This window comes from Ursus arctos, unplaced genomic scaffold, assembly GCF_023065955.2.
Source record: "Ursus arctos isolate Adak ecotype North America unplaced genomic scaffold, UrsArc2.0 scaffold_12, whole genome shotgun sequence".
Taxonomy (NCBI): Eukaryota; Metazoa; Chordata; class Mammalia; order Carnivora; family Ursidae; genus Ursus; species Ursus arctos.
In genome coordinates, this window is record NW_026622786.1 from 58186840 (window position 1) to 58209476 (window position 22637).

Sequence of the window (22637 nt, forward strand, 5' to 3'; positions counted from 1 at the left end):
GAAGGACAGCCCAGTGAGAAACAAGAACATTTAAAGATGATAAGAAAGGGGCTAATTGCTAGGAAAAAAAAAAAAAAAACCCACAGAGTTGGCTACCACAGGCCCCTTGGAGGCCTCTTCCCAGAAGAAGAACCACACCGAGTCTTGAGGATTCAGTAGGAGATCTCAGAGTTCAGAGAAGGTGAAGGAAGGGTGTTCCAAGAAGAGGGAACAGCATATGCAGAGATTTAGAAGGAATTCAACATGGCTGCCACCACAGTGCTCACGTCGTGAGCAGCAGAAGAGTCTGGGAAAGAGACCAGACACGTGCCAGAGGTTTTTGGACCTTGAACCGCCCCACACAGAAGGAGATACCTCTGTCTGAAAGCAGTTTCTGGAAGTTTCCAGTGCAATCAGAGATCAAGGCACTTGCCAAATCCAGATAGCAGAAGCAACCTCCAAGCACCACAACCCAAGTTTGCTTGAGCCCAGGACTCTTAGCTGGTTTCACAGCAGAATCTCTGACTAAGACTTGAAGAAAACAGTCTTAAAAGTAAGACAAATATTTAGAGTTTTAAAAGCTCAGCCTACAAATTAGGAAGAATGGGAAACTTGCTCTAACTTGTTCAGATGTGCAACTTTGTTCTAATTTAAAGCAGACTTTGTTTTCTGGTGGGAGATAGATCGAAATCCTCCTGACTGCTCAATAATACGATGGAAACCACTTCTGAGGAGCCAGTGTTTTATGTTAGAGACAACCAAATTTAATAAGGTAACAGAAGAAAAAAAAGTGACGTCAGTATGGCTTTATCTGAGAATCAAATGAAATATGCTATTGACCTGACTGAAGTCGTTCCAGTCTTAACTGCTGTAGAAGGGAAAAGTGAAATTTTTCCATCTCCTGATCCTCTTTGCATTCCCCATACGCTGACCCTAAGATACTCATTCCGCAAAAAGTAAGAGCTTACTCAGCAAAAGGAAGATGGAGTTTCACTTCGCTTTTCTCCATCCCTTCCAGTGCAGGAGGGAACTAATGTTTCCTGAGTACCTGCTCTGTGCCTGGCCTTCTATCTGCACTGAACTTTCACTATAATGTGGAACTCTATGAGGAACCCACTGTTTTCTCCTTTTTAAAGAGGAGGCAACCAAGGCTCAGAGAGGTTAGGTGAATTTGTTAAGGTCACAAAGATCAGTTAATATTACACCTGTGACTGACTGAGTTAGGATTGTGATCCCCTTCTTATGTAACACAAAAGCCCGTGCTCTTTCCACCTGCCCCACTGCCTTCCTAGAAGCCAGATGTTTGGTGCTTGGAGAGTGGCTGTCTACACATAGTGTCTGTGAATGAAGGGCTTTCAAAACAGTGGAATAGTGTAAGTCCCAGTTAAGCAGCCATCCAACAAGTAATTCTTGGGTGCCATGTGCACTAGGCATTATTCTAGGCACTGGGAATCAGATAGGCAAATCTCTGCCTTTGTGTATTCACACCCTATGGGTGGAACAGTGTGGTGGGGTGTGAGTGAGGACTCAGGAGCCAGACACCTGAGATCACATCTTAATCTTGCCATAGCATCCTGTGTGACTGTGGACACATTGCCTCACTTCTCTTTACCTCCGTCTCCTCACCTGTACAGAGGGGTAAATTGTAGTATCTCCCGTTATAGTTGTTATGAGGACTGAATAGGCTGGCATTTGCAAAGCATTTAGAGCATATGGGTATTGCTAAATAAACAGTGGGGAACATAGGCAATAACAAAGTAAGATACATAGCATGCTATGTGATATCAAGTGTAAAGATGAAAACTAAATCAGGAGGGAATGGGGATAGAGTATGTTGGTGGTAGGTTTGCAATTTTAGTTAGGGTGGCCAGGGAAGGCCACACTGAGAAGGAGTCATCTGAAAAAACACCTAAAGGTCAGTGAGCTGACAGAAGCCATGCTTGGGCTTTGCCTTGATGGTTCAGAAGGCAACAAAGGATTTTATGGCCCTACTTCTGAATCTTAATTATGAGTGTTGATTTCCTGAAACTATAAATTTAGTGACATGCTTAACAAATTACATCATTATATCATTATGTGACATAAATTATCAATGTGTTTGTAAAAGATTCAGCCTCTAATGTGGTCTCAGAGACCAGTGAGGGATAAAGTCATTTCTGGAATATTCCTTTATAGTAAGAACAGAATTACTGAAGATAACTCATGGTTTATAAGGTACATTTACAGTCCTTATCTCATAGATAAAGCTGGCCCCAGCTGTCTCCAGGGCCCATACAAGTGTGCCTGTATTCTGCCCTTGACTTTCTCTTGGCTCACACCCTGCTGAGACTCTTCAGTCTTGGGAGTGGGGGTAAGGACAGTGCTGAGTCTAGCTGTCCCCTGAGTGAAAAGGATCAAGCCCGACCACATGCCTACTGCCCTAACCATATAGAAATGGTCGCTTTAGATGCTGGAATGCTTGAAGAACAATTTTATTTTAGTGTATTCTCCATATGCTCTCTGAAAATTATCGATTTTTATGCTTCCATGGCCCAGAAGTTAGAAATCTAGTTAACAAATTTCATCCTTACTATTATAATGTGAGATAAAGAATACTGGCCTAGGAGGCTGGAGACAAGTGTTCAACTCTGGGCTCTGACATTAAGTCCCATGAGTCTGTGTATATCACAACTTCTGTCTCTGGCTCTCAGTCCTCTGTCTACAAAATGAGGAGGTCAAAGAAAAGGTGGGGCACCTGGGTGCCTCAGTTGGTTAAGTATGTGACTTGATTTCCACTCAGGTCATGATCTCAGGGTTGTAAGATCTAGCCCCAGTCTGGCTCTGTACTGAGCGGGGAGCCTACTCGGAATTCTCTCTCTCCTTCTCCCTCTGCCCCTCCCTACGCCCCCTTCTAAAAAAGAAAAAAAAAGAAAATGAGGAGGTAAGGGGACAAATACGCAACACACACACACACGCACACACACACACGCACACACACCCTTTATTTACTGCTTGTCTTCTCTGGACCAGACATAGGACACACACTATTTCCTCTTAAGATCACAATCCTAAGTCAGTGTCATACTTGCTACATGACAGGTATAATGTTGTGCAGTGGAAAGAGGCCAAGAGCAAGACTGGAACCCAGGCCTGACCTAGCTATTCACTGCAATTGCTAAAGACTTTCTAAGAATCTTCCTAAGACTGTCATTCCCCGATCTTCGAGAACACAGGGACTTTCCACCTGGCTTTCTGCAGAAGCCATCCTGTCCCCTTGACTCTTCCTTTTCTGCAACTTGAGTTGTACATAATCTCTCTTTCCCTCCAATATCTGTCTCATAGGTTTCAGCCCAGTTATGAAGACCCCCCAACAAAAGGAAAACAGGGACAGACTGGCACACAAGTGAAAGACGCTGTCCAAGGCAATCTTCCGTTTCATCATCTTGCCCCTGGAGGCAGACCAGACTAAACAGAAACAGCACTTCCAAGTGGGGCCAGAAGCCTCCCCCAAAGTGGCTCACTCAGCTTCATAAGAAGCCCGGGTCTCCTGGGGATTAGCTGTCAGCCCTGATACCCTCTCCGGAAACCCCTTCCCATGGTGATGCAGAGAGCAGACAGGTGGTGTGGTCTCAGGGAGAGACACTGTATGTGTAGCAGCACCTCTAATTCTCTGTGTGACCTGGGGCAAGTTGCTTCCTCCATTATTAGGAAGAGGGCTTCGGAGTTGGTCTAGGGGAAGCAGGTATCTCAGAGTTTGGGAATGAGCCATACTGGGTTTGGACCCCAGTTCTGCCACTAACCATGGGAATATGAGATGTGACCTTGCAGTCAAGGCACCTGGCATCTCATCTAGAGTTCCTCTGCTCTAAACTTGAACCTGGACTGGAAGACAAAGCATCAGGCTCTGCTGCTCACTAGCCCTGAGGCAGGGGGGTATCACTTAGCTCCTCTGGGCCTCAGCTTCCTCATCTGTAAAATGCACAGCATAACCAAGTTCTGTGCACTTCAAACTATCAGCTGGTCCTACCAGTGCAACTGGCTTTAGAGGCTGTGGCGGTCTTTGAAAATATCCAGGCAAGACTGTGCAGTCAGATATGACTTCTAAAAGTTGCTTAAAGCTGTTGAGAGTGGTGCTTCTCAAACTTGAGTGTGTATATGAATCATCTGAGATCTAGTTACAATGCAGCTTCTGATTCAGTAGGTCAGGAGAGGGGGGTGGCACTGAGATGCTGAGGCAGGTCCAAGGCCCACACTTTGAGTAGCAAGGATTTAGAGTCACGTGGCTTCCATAGCACAGACAATAATGAATCCATGATATAAAGATTATGAAGCAATAGCCCGTTTTTAGTGATTTATTGTTGAATTCATTAGATAAAGAAATGTTCATAGAGGGCCTGCTATGTCCTAGGCACAATGGTGGGAAGTAGGATTTCAGTGGGAAACAAGGGCCAGGGCCTACTTTCCCAGTGTGTTTATTCTAGTGGCAGAGGGTAATCAAGCAAACAATTAGGATAACGCAAGTGCAGGGCTTGGGGGTGTCTGGCAATGTTGAGGGAGCAGAGGGCTGGAGAGGGTCAGGGAAGGCCCCCGGGATGAAGAGAAATGGAGGCAGAAAGCTGGCCCTGAGAAGGAGGGGTAGTGCAAGGAGAAGAAACAGCATTGCTGGGGGCAAGGCCACCCAGCCAGTCAGAAGCTCAGGCTTGATTCAAATCAGGTCTGTCTGATCCAAGATTTACTCTTGCTAGTATCTTCCACGATGCATGAATCAAGTCTTACACAAAGCTGCCAGCAGTCCTTCCCCAGTGATGTCAGAGCACCTGGCCTCAGACTGGAAAGATATCTGGGGAGCAGAAGTCTCGGCATCACCTGACAGCCGTGGCAATTATGAAATCTGCCTCCACACAAAACATGTTGCACCACCAACACCATCCAGGCTTGGCTTCTAGTTCCTTCCTCCTGAAGACATGTGACTGGGAAGTGTGGTTGCCCTCCCATTGCTGCTAATAATAAGCCTTACTTTTTTTAACCAACAATGAACTTTGAAACTTGGATGTTGGTAGCCGGTCATATCAGCTGGCTATTCCTTGGGCGAAGTTCATTGGAAACTTACCTTACCTACCTTACGTATAGCAGTGTTCCTAAAATGCTAAGCTTGGTGACTGGCATATTATAAGCACTCAGTATGAGAAGAAAAGAGAGTCAGAGGGGTTAAGGGATTTCCCTAGTCTCCAAAGCAGGTAAATGGTAACTCAAATTTGAAATTAAGTCTACTTCTGAGGCGCCTGGGTGGCTCAGTCAGTTAAGTGTCTGCCTTGGGCTCAGGTCATGGTCCCAGGGTCCTCAATGAGTTCTGCCTTGGGCTCCCTGCTCAGCGGGGAGTCTGCTTCTCCCTCTGCCCCTCCCTCCTGCTCATGCTCTCTCTCTCTAGTAAAAATAAATTAATAAAATCTTTGAAGAAAAAAAAAGAATTAAGTCTACCTCTGAAGCCCAGCACCTTTCTCCAATTCCTCATGCTCTCCTTATGTTAGAATTATACCCTTTGCCATTTGACTTTGTAGGGTCTCCCACTAGGGTAGGCAGATATATTTCCCTGCCCTGGGCTTGACCATCTGACTTGTCATGGGCAAAGGAACATGGTTAGAAAGGACAGCATGGCAGCTCTGGGTTGAGACCTCAAGAGGCATCATCTGTTTCATGTTCTTGTCTGCTCACTCCCTCAGGTACCATGAGACGAGCAATCACAGGCTACTTTTCAGTAGTCGCCAGAAGAGACAGAGTAGACACAAAGACTGGAAGCCCCACCAAGCCTGAAGCCTGAGCCCAAGGCAGCCAACCCTCAAACCTGTAAGTGAGAAAAATATCCCTGTAGTTGTGACTGAGCATTGGGTGGTTTGTTACTAAGCACTGTTGTGGCAACATCTGACTAACACACTCCACAAAAAAGTACAACCAAGCCAGGCCATTTCTGCAAGTATTTCTTAAGTCCTTTTTGGGAAATAAAAAGGAATTTAAAGTCATTTCTGCCCTCAAAGATAGTTTATTGCTCCTGCCTCCCTTGTTGAACACAGTCACGACACAGAAATCACAGATGGTTATTTGATAACAAATAAATGAGTACCTCTGTTTATCTTGTTGAAGAGAAATGCATAGCTCTATTAAATGGTACCTAGCAATATCGAGGCATATATTTTCCAAGAACTCAGCCGGATCATAGTATTAACTTACTTTAAGGTATAAAATCAATTAAGGTATTAAAGTAGCCTTACTGGGGATGTAAGACTCGACTCAGCTGATCCTTAGGGATGGGAAGGGGTGAAAGACACTAGATACAGTCTTCCTGCCAAGTCACAGGGCTTTCATGTTCAGGGGTTTTGGCTGAGGTGGGATGCAACCAGAGGTATCTGGGTTCAAATTCTCGGGCTGCTGCTTTCCAGCTGTGGGACGTGGGGCAAGTCACATATCTCTGACCTTCTGGTGAGATTCCCCCCACCCCCACCCCCGCCCCCATGAGCTCTCTTCTCTTTACCTGCAAGGGCCCTCTCCACCTTTACCTGCCTGGGAGGGCCCTTGTTGGCCCCCTCTCTGCCAAGAGCTAAGACCTCCCCTCCTTTAGGTCCCAGCTACAGCCAGCTGAAATGGTCCCGCCCCGGGTAGCCGGGGATCCTCCTTTGCGCATGTGTCTCTTTTCTTATGACAGACACGGAGCGCTTCAGGACGGCAGCCCCTCCGCAACCTCAGAGCCCCCATGCCTTGCACAGCGCCTGGCATGTGTCTGTAAATACCAGCTGGCTTTGACTGAACTATATGGAATTGCCCCAAATACCATCCAGCGGTAAACTCATTTAAAGTACAGTTCCCACACTGTTTTTTAGAAAGCTAAATACATAAATAAAAAAGAGACCCACGCTTTGAAAAACAGGTCCACACGAACACACATGCGGCCAAACAAACATACGCCAAGCACAACCCTAAGAGCTTTCTGCAGACTTGTCTCTCATTGCAGGCCTGTAATTTCCCTCTTGGCCGACATGGGCTTTGGCCCGAACAATGTTTCAGGCTGCTGGCAGGCAGCCCACTGGGTTTGGGTTTATGTTTTTGTTTTGTTTTGTTTTGTTTTTCCTTTCCTTTCATCAGACCTGAAACTAAAGCCACAGGCCTTTCTGCTACCTCTCAGCTGCGGCTGCCAGGCTTCGTGTCACCTGCTCCCCCCTCCCGGGCCACGTGTGTCCATAAATATGTCCAGAGGTAACAAGCTGGTCATCAATGGCTTCCTTCTGGAAGGAGACGAAGGGAGGCCCCAAAGGGACCGAAGAGTCTGGGAAGTGTCCATGACCCAGGCCAAGCCTCCACTCTTCAGATCAGACTGTAATCTGATGGCCTGGCCTCCCGGCCAAGTTCCAACATCAAAGAGGTAACGACCCTGGGAAACAGGCACGTGAAAATGAAATAAAATGAACTAAGTTGTGCCGGTGACATGGGCGAGGCTGGAAGAGCCTAAACCCTGGGGGAAGTAGGGACAGCTGGCTTATTAGAGAGCGCTCTGGGGTCAGACACAGCTTACATTCAAGTCCTGGCTCTGCTGTTTCCTACTGGGCAAGTTACATAACTTCTCTGACCCTTGTTTGCTCAGCCATCAACCAGTTTACACCTACCTTGCAGAGTTGATAAAAAGATTACATGAGCTCATATATGGCATGGGCCAAGCCCTTTGTAGGGAACTACTCGACGGCAGTTTCTGTCACGAGAGCAGAGCTTCCTGTCCCAGAACTGCAAGAGCCTGTCGGGATGCAAGGTGCACCCCACTCCCCTCTCCACCCAAAGTGAGGTCTCTCCGAAGTAGCTTCCTGTCCCAGAACTGTAAGAGCCTGTCGGGATGCAGGGTGCACCCCACACCCCTCTCCACCCAAAGTGAGGTCTCTCCGAAGCTGCCTCCCATCCTCCCAGCCTGCTGCCCCCTGGAGAAATTCTCACTACTAGAAAGTTCTTCCTTAGGCTGATTCTGAAGAGAGTCTGAAAATGGTCTCTCTGGAGCTTTCACCCATCGGCCCTTCCTACTCGGGGCCCTCCCCCCATGGCAACCTTCTCCATAGAAGCAAGCTCCCGGGCCTTCCCTGAGGTGCCTCCGGAACTCCTGGGGCTTTCTATATATACACAGACACATATCCGTGTGTGCATGTACGTGTGTGCGCACATGTGTAGGCAATTACGAGGAACTACACACACAGACACACAGAAGAGACACCTGTCCAGGACTTGGGAGGTCCAGGAGGCTTCTTGGAGGAAGGATGTTGAAACTAGGTGGCAGCTGGGAAGTGGCTGTGCAAAGTCCTGCCGCTAATAAAGAGAAACTGAGACTCGGCAGGGTGCCCCCTCTACTGCGCCAGTGGGTGATGGTTGATGTCTATGAAGTGTGTAAAGCTAGATATCGTGATTGCTGAATTTTTAATGTTTTTCTTATTCTTCAAATATACCTTTCCTGGGGGTGCCTGGGTGGCTTAGACAGTTAAGCAACTGCCTTAGGCTCAGGACATGATCCCAGGTCCTGGGATCCAGTCCATGTTGGGCTTCTTGCTCAGCAGGGAGCCTGCTTCTCCCTCTGCCTGCCTCTCCCCCTGCTTGTGCGTGCTCTTTCTCTCTGACAATAAATAAATAAAATCTTTAAAAAAATTAAAATACATATATATATACCTTTCCTGGCCAACTTTCCTCAGCAGGATTGGCCCTGTTCATCTGATAGCATGTTTCTCCATTCACGTCTTTAGTACACAGAGCTGGGTTTGCATCCCGCTGTCACTCATAGCTGGGTGACTAATCCAAGTGAGAGGACTTCTCTGCGCCTCCGTTTCCACAGTGTAAAACGGGGACAGTCCTGCTGACTCCCAGGGCTGGTGCATATGGAAAGTCGCTCAGCAGAGAGCAGACATTTTGCAGATGTTTGCTTTCTTCCCTTGCTTCACAAGATGCTGCAGGCTGATCTGATATTAGACCTCTGCCAACAGTTGATAATGTTATCATAGGATGTGCCTTCAAATGCATTTGCATTTGAACTAGAGAGCACCAACCAGTTCAGGGTTGGCCAGCCCCCTGCTGGGCTGAGGCCTGCGAGGGAATGAACAGACCCCCGAGGCCAGGCCGAGGAACTTACCCCAGAAAGAGGAGGTCACAGAGGCCCACTGTGACAGTTTTATGCACACAATAGGAAAGGGTGATCCGGGGCGCCTGGGTGGCACAGCGGTTAAGCGTCTGCCTTCGGCTCAGGGCGTGATCCCGGCGTTATGGGATCGAGCCCCACATCAGGCTCCTCCGCTATGAGCCTGCTTCTTCCTCTCCCACTCCCCCTGACTGTGTTCCCTCTCTCTCTCTGGCTGTCTCTATCTCTGTCGAATAAATAAATAAAATCTTTAAAAAAAAAAAAAAAAAAAGGATAGGGTGATCCCCTGAGCCTTCATGGTAGAGGTGGCAGAGGTCTCTGATGGTGGCAGCGCTGTAATGTCACACGGGAACAACTACACTCAGATCCCAAATATCTTCCCTGGGTCTATGCTCAACCCTCCAGAACCACTCAGAAGATAAACCCTCCATAATTCTAAATCAGATTATGCACCCCCAGCCCTAAAACCTGTTGGGACTTATTGTTTTAACAATAAAACACCAAATCTTCCCCATGGCCCTCAAGGTTTTACATGATGGGGTCCTGGCTTCCTCGGCAGCCCCCCAGGCAGACCAGCAGGGCTTCTGGAAGCTTGGCAGCTCCAGTCCCTCCAGAACAGATGCCCAAATGGGACTTCCACCTGCCCTCTTAGAAAATAACCAAGGTAATGAGAAGGTGAGGAGAGGAGCAGACCAGTGCCCTGCTCTTGGCTAGGGCAGGGTCTCTTTGAAGAACTATGGAAAGCCTCCATAAGAGTATGGATTGGAATCATAGCATGAACCAAATGCACCCCAAAGGGCTGAGCTGCAAAGAATCTAATGACAACACTCTGTTTGGAGGGGAGGGCAGGGTTAGGAAACCAGCAAGAGAGGTAGAGACAGCCCAGGCTACGGCAGCAGGCAGCCCGTACACCTCTAGGGGTCAGGGGAATAGAAGGAATGTGCTCTAGTGGCCATGCCAGTCACAGCCAATGCCAGAACTGTGGAAGAAAGGAGGGGAGGGAGAGAAGGATGGACCCCTACCCTGTCTCCTCCCACACTGCACTCTTCTGCTGTAGCTGCACTTTTGCCCTCTAAATCCAGCTGGAATTTAGAACCTAAGGAGTCTGAGTGATATAGTTCTCAGGAGTTAGCCCTCTAGGGCTATGAGCAGGCAGAGAGGGCAGAAAATTAATTGGATGAGAATGACCACAAAAAGGAATTACCGACACAGCAGGCATCCCAGCATCCTGCAGGGAGAATGAGAACAGCCAACCCTAAGAGGGTCAGCTCTTCCCCAAGAAAGAGAATGCCATGTAAGGGGAAGAGGGAGCCTGGCTGACAGGCAGCATTCCCAGCCAGGCCAGAGTGTCCACATAGCACCCAGATTCTGTGTCCGGCACCCTGGCCATCACAGTCCACACGGCCAGACATCTCATACCTTGGCCCCTGCACAGCGGCGGAAGGGGTTGTCCTATGAGCCTGGACCTCACCCATCCTCCCTGCTCCTCCCCAGGACCAAGACCTAGGCAGGCCACAGGAGCCTGCGCTGCCACCCACATGAGAGGCGACGATGACTCAGATCCAATAATAGAATGATGATAAGAGTAAGTGATAATGACTGCATGCTCTATAACATGTTATCGATTGTTATCACCGCAACGATCACACAATTAAGCTCTACCTATGTGCCAGAGACCATGCTCACGCTGTTAAATGATACAGTCCTCTTCCAAACCCTAGGAGGTGGTGGCTATTATTATTTCCACTTAAAAAATGAGAGGAAGACCCAGAATAGGTAAACAGCTTGCTGAGGTTACTGTCAAGCCCAAGTTTGCTGGCTGCAAGCCAGGCTGCTAACTGCCATGCCAGACTGTCCTCAAAGCCAGCTGGAACCCACAGATGAGTGGGAGATAGAGGCAGGATTCACGCAACCCTCTGTGGTCAAGGGGATGGAGTTTGGCTCTCCAGAGTGGTCTTAGAACACTGGCTCTGGACACTGCATTTTCTAATTATGCCAATCTCTGATATCCTAAGCACTCGGCTTTCTCTTACCCCTGGGCCTTCACACAGGCAGTTCTCTTTACCTGAAACATTGTCTTCCTCCTTAACCCCCTCATGGCTTGGTTAAATCTACCTCCATTTACGACTGCTTGCTCCACAAAGCCTGCCCCTTATCCTGCCCCACAGCAGAACTCAACCCTCCCTATGGCTCTGAGCACTGACCTGTTTCCCCTACCGGGCTGCAAGTCCTGCCAAGGCTGAGACACAGTTGTCTGGCTTACCCCTGCGTCCCAAGAGCCCAGCCCAGTGCCTGGCATGTAATGGGTGCCTGGTAAATGTGTGGCGAAGCCAGTTGGATGCTGGCACAGACTCGGCCACCCAGAGCCTGGAGCACACTGCAGCCCACACAAGGAGAACCACAGCCAGTGCTGCAGGAGCAAAGAGGAGGGGGAATCTCTCCATCAATCTGAGGCTAGAGCAGGCAGGGCCTCAAGGGGCGACTCCCAGAGCCAGGGCTGCTGAGCTGAGAGCCACACATGGGCAGGCTTTTGGTGGCACAAAAGAAAGGGAAAGGTGTTCCAGGCAGAAGGAGTAGCATGTGCAAAGGCTCAGAGGAACAAGCGTGCATTGTAAGTCACTTGGAGTGAGTAACAGGAGGGGCCATGGGAGAGGAGACCTGGAAGGGACAGGGCCGGTCTGTGAGGGGCATCTGGGCTAGAAGACAGGAGGCCAAACTGGGTGGCAAAGAACACAAGCTTTAGGCTCAAAAAGACTGGAGTTTGACTCCACACTTTGCCATTTCCTGGCTCTATGACCTTGGCTGAGTTGCCTAACGTTTCTAAGCCTTAGTTTCCCCATCTGCAAAATGGGGTAACCACAGTACTTGCCCCTAAGAAAATTAAATGAAATAATGCATGTAAAATGCTTTGCATGGTAAGTGGCACATGGCAGGTGTCAGTAAGTGTCAACTCTTCATAGCCATGCTGTCCTTTCCGGCAGGAAAGGTTTGACCTGGACAGAGACAGAAGCTGTCCAGGAAGTGTTTGTAGAAGGGAGGAGGGAAGAGGGGAATTTTGAACAGGACCTTAAAGAAGGGGCTTGGAGAGGTAAGGCAGTGGTGGGAGACACGTACTGGGGGTGAGGGGCTGCGTGGCACCAATGGGGGGGCAGTAAGTGGGACGGGCCAGGAAGGAGAGGGGACGGATGTGGGGCAGTCTACAGAGCAGGACTTCCGGAGTCAGCAGGTCAGGGTGTGTGTGTGTGTGTGTATATGTGTGTGTGGTCCTGAGCAAACTAAGAAACAACCATTGTCTCCCACCCCCTCCACAGTGAAACCAGCTAGTCATTCCTGGCTCAGTGGCCTGGTGAGGTCACCAAGTGGAATGCTGTCCGACCCCCGTGCCTGGGGGCCATGGATATTATGGGAGGGCATGGTCATTTATGGGGTGTCTCTGCATTGTGCCAGAGTGAAGCCAGAGGGGAGACCAGAGAGAAAGTTCAGCCATGGCTCCCAAGGGGTGAAGATTCCTTTAGCTCCCCCCCACACACACATTGGCTGCCTTGCTCCATCTCCACGTATCCACCTGTAGGGACAGGTGGAACCAGATGTGACCAAACTCTCTCTTCTTATGTTTCTGAATTCCTATGTAACGTCTGGGGAGAAGGACCGAGGAGAGGTAAAGACAACCAGAAAGGATCCAGCATCTGATTTGAGCCAAGTGAGTTGTCCCTGTTCTGGAAATGTTGGGTATTATCTTTACTGTCTCTTTGCACTTCAGCTGAAAGATGAACGGGGTTCCTCCAGGGGCCCTGCATCTTAGATGTGCAGTCAGAGCCAGAAGACTCATTGTTCCTGCAGGTACAGAGGTGCCCAGGCAGGGCCGTGGACTTGCTCAGAGTCACTAGCTAGCTAGTCAGGTGGTGACAGAACTAGACTACGCCCAGATTGATTACCATCACCCCCATTATACAAAACCACTTCAGGGAGCATAGTACTGTCTCTGAAAGCCGCCGGGAGGCAGGGGCAGAACCAAGACCAAACACTGCCACCACCACCATCAATAATAACAGCTGTGGCCTCCTGACATTCAGGGGACCCGACATTGCCTCATCACTGACCCTCCAGCAACCCTTCAGGCTTCTTTAAAGATAAAGTTGTGTGGCTTTGCCAAGTCATACGGATGAGAGTGGGGGTCAGGAACCAGTCTTTTCTGGCCACCATCTGGTCTCTCTATGCTGATATGGTCCCTGGAGGAGCCACCCAACCATTAAATAACCTGGTGACTTCAGAGTCTGCCCTGGACATCTAACCACTCAGTGCTCTGTCAACACTTTTTTTTTTTTTTGGCCAAACTCTGTTGTAAGCACTCTACATAAGTGATCCCCATTTTCCAGATGAGGAAACTGAGACACAGAGAGGTTGGATAACTTATCTGTGGTCACTCAGCCAGGTAAGTGTCTACACTAGGAATTCTTATCATCATCTCTGAATGAGGCAGACCAGGAGAGCTGCACCAGACACCACTGCAGAACGTGATTATACACAAGCATTGTGTCTCTTTTGTTGGCTCTACAGTCTACAATGAGGAGGCCCCCTGTGGGTGGACAAAACTGCCCCAAACAGAAACCATTCTGGACAAGACAAGTAATGACTCTGGGACTCAGTTTCCCCATCTCTAAAATATCCCTGCCTACTCAGATAGCTTACAATAAAGTCAAGGCTACAGAACTACTGAGGGTCAAACCCTGCCCAGACACACCTGGTTTCCTGATGTCTCATCTTGGGTCATTTCCCTTGTATGGAAAGCTCCAGCCAAGGGATTTTACACACACACACACACACACACACACACACACACACACACACACACACCAGGCACTGCTTAGAAAACTACAAGCCAGGGAAACTCCCCTTCTTTTACCACCATCCTGAAAGGGGAACATACGACACACCTTGGGGAAGCAGAAGTTTGGGTTGCCGGCAACACAGCTTCCCTCAAGAGACACCCCAACAATGCACACCCACCACCCACTTGCTCATGCTAGGAGCCAGTGCAAGGTAAGGAGCCTGGGCTCTGGTGTCAGACTGGTGCAGGTCTCAGCTTTCCCTCTGATTGCTGTGTGACCTCAGGCAAGTTACTGAAACTCTCTGTGCCTCAATTTCCTCCTGGTTATTGAGAGGCTGAAATGAGATAACACGGCAAGAGCACTTGGCGGGGAGGCCGGAGGCTGGCCCCGAGCAAGCCTTCTGTCCTGTCAGCTGTTAGAATTCAGCTATGCATTCACACATCATCCACTCACCAATCCACCCTCTGCTCCAGGCGCTGTCAACAAACCTGGTTTAGAGCTTTCCTCAATGACCTCCCTCTACCTAGTCCTAGCCTTGGGATGGACCTACGAGAAGACCATCCTCTTCTGGATTTCTGTATGAGCTCAAGCATTGTAACAAACTACCATGAACTCAGTGGCTTAGAACAACACAGCTTCAACCTGGTACAGTTCTGGAAGTCAGAAATCCAAATCAGTCTCACGGGGTTATAGCCAAGTGTTCGCAGGGCTGGTCCCCTCTGGAAGCTCAAGGGGAGAGTCCCTTTCTTTGAATTTTCTGCTCTCTAGAGGTGCCTACCAGCCCAGGCTCAAGGCCCCCTCTCTGTCATCAGAGCCAGCAACATAGTATGTTCTCTCTGATCTCCACTTCTGTTCTGACATCTCCTCCCGCTGACTCTGACCCTTGTGCCTCCCCCCTTTTATGAGGCCCTGGAAAATCTAGGATGATCTCCCCATCTCAAGACCTTTATCTTAATCATATATGCAAAGTCCTTTTGATCAGGTCGAGTAACATATTCACAGGTTCTAGAGATTTGAGTGTAGAAGTGTTTGGAGGGGCCATTCTTCTGCCTCCCACACCCAGGCCCAGGATCCTGGCCCTCTGGCTTCCCCTGGGCCTTGGCAAAGAGAGAGATTAGGTTGCCAACCTTCATCCCTAGACACAGCTGATAAGTCACTGGATGTCATTCCCTTTCCGAAGCATAGACACTTCAATCAATGCCACCATGTGTGTTTCTCAGTTGGTAGCCCCCAGGCCTGGATGTGGAGCAGCTCAGGTCAGGTCCCAGGTAAACGAGGGCCTCCTCTCTGCTGAGACCAGCTACAGTGTTGCCAGTTAACCTTCCTGATGTGTCCCCAGACTCCAGGCTTTTCTCTCTCTGGCCCAACCTCACCCTAGCCTCCAGTACGATCTTATTACAACAGACCCCATCATCTGCCTCTCCTGCTTGAAATCCTCCCCAGGTTTCCTGCTGCCTCTAGGATAAAATCCAAGCTCCAGGGTCTGGCTCACTGGGCCCCTTTTGACCCAGACTCTGCCCAACCCTTCTCCGCTTCCTCTCCCATGGCTCTCCCCTCCCCCAACTCCACATGCTGAGCCCTTCCCAAGGACGTCATTATCTTCATCATTTTCATCATCAATCATTTTGGTCATAAAACCCACAGCTTCCTCTTACTGAATGCAAATAACCAGGCAAGGGAATGTGCTAACATTCAGTTATCTTTGCAAACACTCTTCTCCTAACTAGAATTCCTGACTCTCTCCCACCTGTTACCTAATGGACCAGGCTTGCCGGGAGAACTCAAGTCCACCCGCCCCTCCAGGCAGGATTAAACTCGCTCTCCTCTGGGCAGCCATGGAATGACCTCTGGCCTCCATGGCAACTGCCCTGGACTTCCTGTCTTGCCTGTTTTCCACCTTGAGCTCCTTGGGGACGGTGATCTCTTACTCATCGAGGCATCCCCAGCACTAAGTGCCGGACATGGTACAAACTAAATGCCCAGCGAAATGTTGGAGAAAAGAATGAATCTAAGCCTCCTCTCAAGCTATTCACTTCCTCTTTATCCAAGCCTGCGTTCAGTAACTGCTCTCTGCGCAGGGCCTGGTGTCTGAGAACGTGAGGCAGGGTTCCTTTTGGGATTCTGCTTGATCCAGATGCAACGCTGTGGTGGGGAAGGACGTAAGAGAGAGCATTCCAAGTGCTCTGCGTGTCTTTAATTTCTACTTGTTTCGTCCCTACTGTCCTCCTGAGTAGATTCTGGGATTATACCGATTTTACAGATGAAGAAACCAAGGCACTGAGATCTTAGGACGTGCCCCAAATCTCACAGCTGGTCATCTGGGTGGTAGAATTTGAGATGGAGCTGGGGTCCATATGCAGGCAACCTACCTCCAGGGAGCCACGTACCCCACCCCCCAGTCCACTCCACTGCCTTGCACATTTATTTATTAAGCACTTAGAGGCACAAAGCAGGTGTTCTGCACACGATGCTTATTTAATCTTCCTTGTGATGCTAGGATGTACTAATATCACCCCTGTTTTAGAGATTGGTACGGCCTCATTTAGGCGACGATTCCACGCTTACAAGAAGGAAGGCTCGACTGAAGAAATAGTCCGTGGGGAATAAACTAGTCCTACCAACATTGGGGGTTTCCAATTGGAATGGGCTTCTGCCCTGTTGTGCCCGCTCAGGCCTAGGGACCCTGGATGGTTGCCAAAAGGCAGTGTGGCCATCTCAGGATTAAGGCAGGTGGTTGGGAGGCCAGCCCCTGGGCTTTGAGCTGTGTGAAAGGAGAAAGGAATGGGCTTGGGGTCAGTTGTCCTGGGATCAATAATATTGCCACTTCTCCTAGCGCCTACTAGTTTTATGACCTTAGGCAAATCACTGAAACTTCTGTGCCTTAATTTCCCCATTGGTAAAAGAACATCTCCTATGCAGAGCTGTTATAGGATTAAATGAAATGGATGTGTGGAGCTGCCGGTACCTGCCTGGTATATAATCACGATAATGTTAATAATAGCAATAAAAACTGAAGCTCACAGAGGCATAGGCCCAAGGTCACACAGCATCTGGTCTACTCACACTCTCCCTTTTGAAACTTCTGTTTTCATCCATGACTCTAGCACTCAGGCAGTTCCCATGGTCAAAAATCACAGAGTCCTCTTTGAGCGGTCCTTCTCCCTCGTGGCCCTCCCCCTGATGAGGACATGTGCAAGTGTTCCGTGATGTGAGTGTCTGTCTCCTGAGCCTCCTGCCCTTATTTCCGCCCCCTCTGTCTCTCTTCGGGGCTAGCTCAATAACCTTTTCAAGAACGGAGGCCAGCCCAATGTCCAGTACTTCCTATGTACTCAATAAACGTTGAATGAATGCTGTCATGCTCTCTCCACTTTACTTCTTAATCTACACCTTGCCCCAAATTCTCTAATCCTGAGATAACTTTGAAGGCCTTGCCATGCATATACAGAGCCTCTCCGAGCAGCCCTAGTGTCATCCCACGGGCTCCGGTGACTAAGGACCCTCATTGTTTCCTCCTGTGTCCTTTAAAATTCTCATCCTGAGTCTTTGTTCATTCTATTCCCTGTGCTTGGAATGCCCTTCCCTTCCCTTCCAGACCCACTTGGTAAATTTCCAGTTATCTTTCAAAACACTATTCACTCCACAAATATGTATTGAGTGCCCATGATGTGTCAGGCACTGTTCTAGTCTCTGAGGCTACATCCAGCAACAAAATAGAAGTCCCTGACCATAGGACACCTCTAGTCTCCAGACAGTCTGGCAGTGGAAGCATCTAACTTGGTTAGAGATGGAGTGTGGGGGGGTGTCCCCGCAGCTCCAGGAATCCCCTCCAAGATCCCTCTTCCCAAACCCTCCCTCCGTTCTCAGATCCCACCAAGCTCCTTCCTGGTGCCCCTCTGTACTGGGATACTGATCATAAGGGTCTAGTTACATGTCTGTCTGTCAGCGATGGCCAGGACTGTGGTTTCTACATCATGGCATCTGAAGTTTGTTCACTGGCTGGAAGAAAGGAAAGGAAAGGTTCCCAAGCAGTGGAACAGCAAGTTGCAGACAGGCAGTGGGGCAGGAGGAGGCAAGGAGGCTGCAGACCCTGCTGTAGACAGACTGAATTTACCCCTTCCACAAGCCCACAAAGCTCACACCCAACCCTGGATGCTGCTGCAGCTCTTGAAGTGACCTCAAGCCTGCACTGGAAGTTTTCCATCCTACTAGACTGGATGTTTCGCATCTGGAGTGCTTCTGAGTCTCTCAACCATCCTGATGGCTTTCGGCACACCCTTCCTGGTCACCCTGGGGAAAGAGTCAGCCTCAACTGCAAAGCTGAGACCACTGAGGAGGAGGGCATGGGAGGACAAGACGAGAATTAGCCCTTGGCCTTTCACAAGTGAAAGATCTCTTTTCCGCCACTGCCTCCCCACAGTGGTGTTACAACCCCCTTTTCAGTTGAAACACTAGAGGTCAGGGATTAAGTAATGTGCCCGTAGTTGCCAGCTGGTGGTAGAGCCCAGGTGCACATTCAGGTCATCTGGCTGCAGAGACCACTCACTTACCTAATTTCAATCCAAGTTTCAGGGGCTCCACCAGGGTTTCCCACCCTCAGCAGTGCTGACATTTGGGCTGGCTGTTCTGGGCATTGTAGGGTGTTTAACACCATCCCTGGCCTCTACCCACCAGATGCCAGAAATCACCTCCTTCCTTCCATACACACACCAGTTATGACAACCAAAAATGTCTCCGAACATTGTCCAATGTGGCCTGGGTCAAAAATCTCCCCACTGGTCTGCTCCTAACTGGACGATGTGGACAAGATTCATGGCCTTAGCTACCACTGACCTCCCATATAAAACAATCTGGCTGAGCGGTCTCCGAGGACTCAGTGACTCAATGAGGGGCAAGCAGCAATTTGATTTATATGTATTTTAATCCTTAATCTATGTATATTTAATTTTATCCAAGATCCAAGAAGTTGGTCTTCACCAGTGTTTGCTATTTATATTGCTGGTAGAACACAGCTATGTTTCTAAATAAATATGATGAGGGAGGACAAGTCTAGTATTACTTACAGAGAAAGGAGCAATCAGGAAAGTTTGGAGACCACTCTGCTAGATGGTCCCAAGGTTTGTGTCAGGCGCCTATTCTAAGTTCTATGAGAATAAAAGAGAGCCTCCTGCAATACTGTGATGTCCGGGGCACTATTCATTTTTGGGCTTCAGTTTCCCTAACGGTTAAATGGAGAGAGGAAAGAACCTACCTCGTAAGGGTGTTGCATGGAGCAAAACAATAACGCACGCACAGTGCTTAGCACAGTATAGCCCCATACTCAGAAATGTGATCTTCACATACAGATAAGAAAACTGAGCTTACAGAATCTTCCAAAATTCCCCTTGGGTCTTCAGATCCTGTGTGGTGAAAGCCAAATTCAAAACCCCAGGGGTCTCACCCTAGTCCACCTCACTCCCCAGCCCCCCAGTACATGGCTCCCGTGGAACCTCAGAACATTCCCAGTGCTTTCCTGCCCTGCCACACTGTGTCCCTAGTACCTGGCACACAGCAGCATCTGTCAAATTTCTTTTCAATTTGGTGGAATAAATAACTGGTTCCCAGTCCCATTTTGTGTACATCTTTCTGTTTGCCTTAATTTCTACTTTCCTTGGGAATGCAAAATGCAAAGCCACTGCTACGAAGATAGACACTCACTAAAATTGTTGAAGGAAGAAATAAATGCATGGATGAACAATGACCAAAGACAGTTTCTGTTTCATGGATCAGGCCTCCATCTGATTTCCCAAAATTACAAAAGCGCTGAGGAAAAAGTACTCTCGTAGCACCCTAGAATGTTCCTTCCAGGCTTGTATTACGGTTTATAATCATGTGATTGTCAGTCTCCACCCCTTCCCCATAGATAACAATATCCAGAAAGTCAGGATGGGTCCTTTCTGCTCATTGTCCTATTCCTAGTGCCCTGTCCTTGTCTAGTACCCATGACTCGTATGCTGAGGGAACACCCGAGTCCATAAAGCAAGATATCATCCTAGCCTCTCCCGCCTTTTACGGCTGAGGCCCAGACGATAGAGGTGACCTGGCCATTCTCTCAGCCAGCCGCCTTCAGAAGCAGGTCTATTGCGACCCCCATTTCTTTCTCCCTCCCCTCCCTTAATCAGGAATCCTGAGGATGGTGGCCCTGCAGGTGCTCAGAATCCCAGGGGCGTCTCCAAGAGAGACGAGAGGAACCATCTCAATACTTCCCTGCAGGTGTCAGTGGAAGATGTATGGCCACGGGAGGAATCTGTCCTTCCAGACTGCACCAAGGCCAAGCTGGGAACTTGAACCAGCCCCTGCCTGCTGCCTATACCGGCTGCCGACTCAGTAGGTAAAGACTGAAAAGTGCTTCACAAATGAACAGGCACCTCTGCGGGAGAAACGAGTGAGCACATGCCAGCTCTGGCCTCACCAAAACTACACAGCCTCTCTTCACCTGCCCACTCCTCCGTCATCCCTCCACTGGTACCATGACAGCGAGGAGCCATCATCAGCCACACCATGCCTCTTACTACTTATGTGACTTAGAGCAGTGTCCTTACAGTGCTCTGCCTCGGTACTCTTCATGTAAAACGGGCATAACAACAGGATTTATCTCCTGGGGTTGTTCTGAGAATTTGAAGTGAATATATGTAAATGACTCAGAGCAGGGCCCATCCTGCACACAGTGTGGGTCTCTACTGCTCTGTGCTAGGTGCTGAGAAGACACCTCCCTGCTTCTCTGCCCCTCTGCTCTGACCTCTTGTTAGGGTGGATGCATGTCTGTGCTCTTAGCAAACACCTGCTCCTCACTAGGCAGCAGATCTCATCCCTTCTCACCTCCTCAGAGCCATTGTTCTAGCAATTCTCTCCTTTTTGGTCTGAATCATCAATTTTTGCCTCTAGGCTTAATGATTCTCATCAGCATGAAAACATGCTGGCGAGTTCTCTCTCTCCCTCTCTCTCTCTCTCTCTCACACACACACACACACACACACACACACTTCTCTTGAGCCCACATCCTCCCCCAGCTTCCACCTTGCATCTTTGCTCCTCTTTGTAGCAAAGCTCCTCAAAAGAGCTGAAGACACGCCCCACCTCCAAATCCTTGCCTCCCCCCTGCCCTGGGAGTCACTCAAGTCGGGCTTGCACCCCAGCCCTCCTCCAACAGGGCTCTTGCCAAAGTCAACAGTGAGCCCTCACCATCAATGCAATGACCGAGCGCCAGTGTGGATCGTAACGAGCCAGGCAGTGGCATCACACACCACCTCCTCCTTCGTGACGCTCTCTCTCAGCTTGCCTTTTAGGACCAACAGCCTTTTGCTTCTCCTCCTAACTTGGTGGCTTCTCCCCAGTCTCCTTTGCTGGTTCTTCCCTGCCTTCCTACCTCCCCAAACACTACACAGGAGGCCCAGGGCTCAGTGCTTGGCCCTCTTCTCTGTGATCTCCTGCAGCCTCCTGGGTTCAAATATTGTCTGTACACTGTACACTGTGGGCTCCCCAGGGTCTGTCTCCAGCCCGCCTCTCCTGCTCCACACCTCCACAGGGACACGGCCTTTTGCATCAAACATGTTCACCATCAGTCCTACTTCAGCAAATGCCCCCAAACTGCTTCTCCTGCCATCTTTCCATCTCCGTTAAGGACAGTTCCATCTTGTCATTTGCTTAGGTCCAAAATCCTTAGAATCATTCTTAACTCTTCTCTCCCATTCATGCTGCCTTCCAGTCCATCAGCAAAGATTGCTGGTTCTCCCCTCAAAAGATGGTCAGGGTCTGACCATGTCTTAGCACCCCTGCCACCCCAGTCTGATGCCACCACCTCACCTGGATTGCCACTGAGTCTTTATCGAGGATCCTTCTGCTGCCACCCTCGTCCTCCTTCGCTGTTTCTGGCACAGTCCCCTGAGAAATCCTGTTAAAACAGGAGGCAGATCATGTCACTCCTCTGCTCAAGCCCTCCAGTGGCTCCCATAACAATCAGAATAAAAGCCAGAGTCAGCATAATAGCCCCTAAGGTCATGTAGGACCTATCTCCTTCCCTGGCACCCCGCAGCTCCCCGTTTCCCTGCTGCCCTCCAATTCCATGCCCCCAACTCTGCTCCTTGTTGCTTCTGTGGCCTGCCTGGGCCTGGTGTGCTCCCCTCTGGGGGCTGTGCAGGGGCTCACTGGCTGTCCCCTCCCACTCTTGCTCCAGGCCACCTTCTCAGTGAGCCCCTACCTGACCCCCCATGTCACTGTGTACAGCCCTTACCCCAACACACTCTCTGCCCTGCTCTGCCCAAATATTCTCTCTGGCTCCCCGCCCTCCTGACACATGGGGTGCTTCCCTCATTTGCTTCCCTGGCAGCCCACTGGAATGTGAGCTCCATGCCAGCAGGGGGTTAGGACAGTTTTGTTCACTGCCCGCCACACACAGTCAGCGTGCAGTCAATGTTTAATAAGTGGATGGATTTTCTATTGGCTTTGTCTTCCTCTGTTCATTGTGAGGGAAGAAGCTGCCTCTTCTGCATGCATGCATCCCCCCTGGTGCCCAGCGGAGACCCTCGCTACAGCCTCTCATGAGGGTTTCTCAGAAGAATGGACAATGAAGTAAATAGACCTGTGAAGAATTCTGTCGTAGCAGAGGTTGCACTGGGCAGCATCACCCGTGTTCTTCAGAAACCAGCATCCTTCTCAATGTACCT

General features: G+C 49.5%; 1 long non-coding RNA gene across 1 annotated transcript in view; it reads right to left on the reverse strand.

Annotated features, from left to right (window-relative positions):
- The window catches only part of LOC113254610 (uncharacterized), a 169266-nt gene that overhangs the window by 138759 nt on the left and 7870 nt on the right, over positions 1–22637 (reverse strand). Inside the window, exon 3 of the long non-coding RNA XR_006409436.3 lies at positions 21778–21865. This is a non-coding gene — a long non-coding RNA (uncharacterized LOC113254610). The remainder of the gene's footprint in view (positions 1–21777; positions 21866–22637) is intronic.